Here is a 318-nt window from a genome sequence, read left to right on the forward strand (position 1 = left end):
GGGGGGGGGGATGTGGCGGATGGGGTCATACTGGGTCTGGAAGATTTTTTTTCTCCTTTTAAAGTCCCTTAACTCCGCAGTATAAACAAGGTCTTATATATTCCATAGGCAGAGAAACAACATTTATAAATTTGAGGCAAGCATTCGTGCTTAACATCTCAGACAGTCTGACATTTACTCAGTTCATATGACATTTAAAAGGAATGTATTTCGCGTGGAAGGAAAAAAAAAAACGTACCTACATTGCAAAGTAGTGTTTTAAAATACTCGAACCATTCACCTATATGTACATACTTCTGCCTTCTTTGCACGAGTATA

This window comes from Diaphorina citri, unplaced genomic scaffold, assembly GCF_000475195.1.
Source record: "Diaphorina citri unplaced genomic scaffold, Diaci psyllid genome assembly version 1.1 scaffold9076, whole genome shotgun sequence".
NCBI classification, from domain to species: Eukaryota; Metazoa; Arthropoda; class Insecta; order Hemiptera; family Psyllidae; genus Diaphorina; species Diaphorina citri.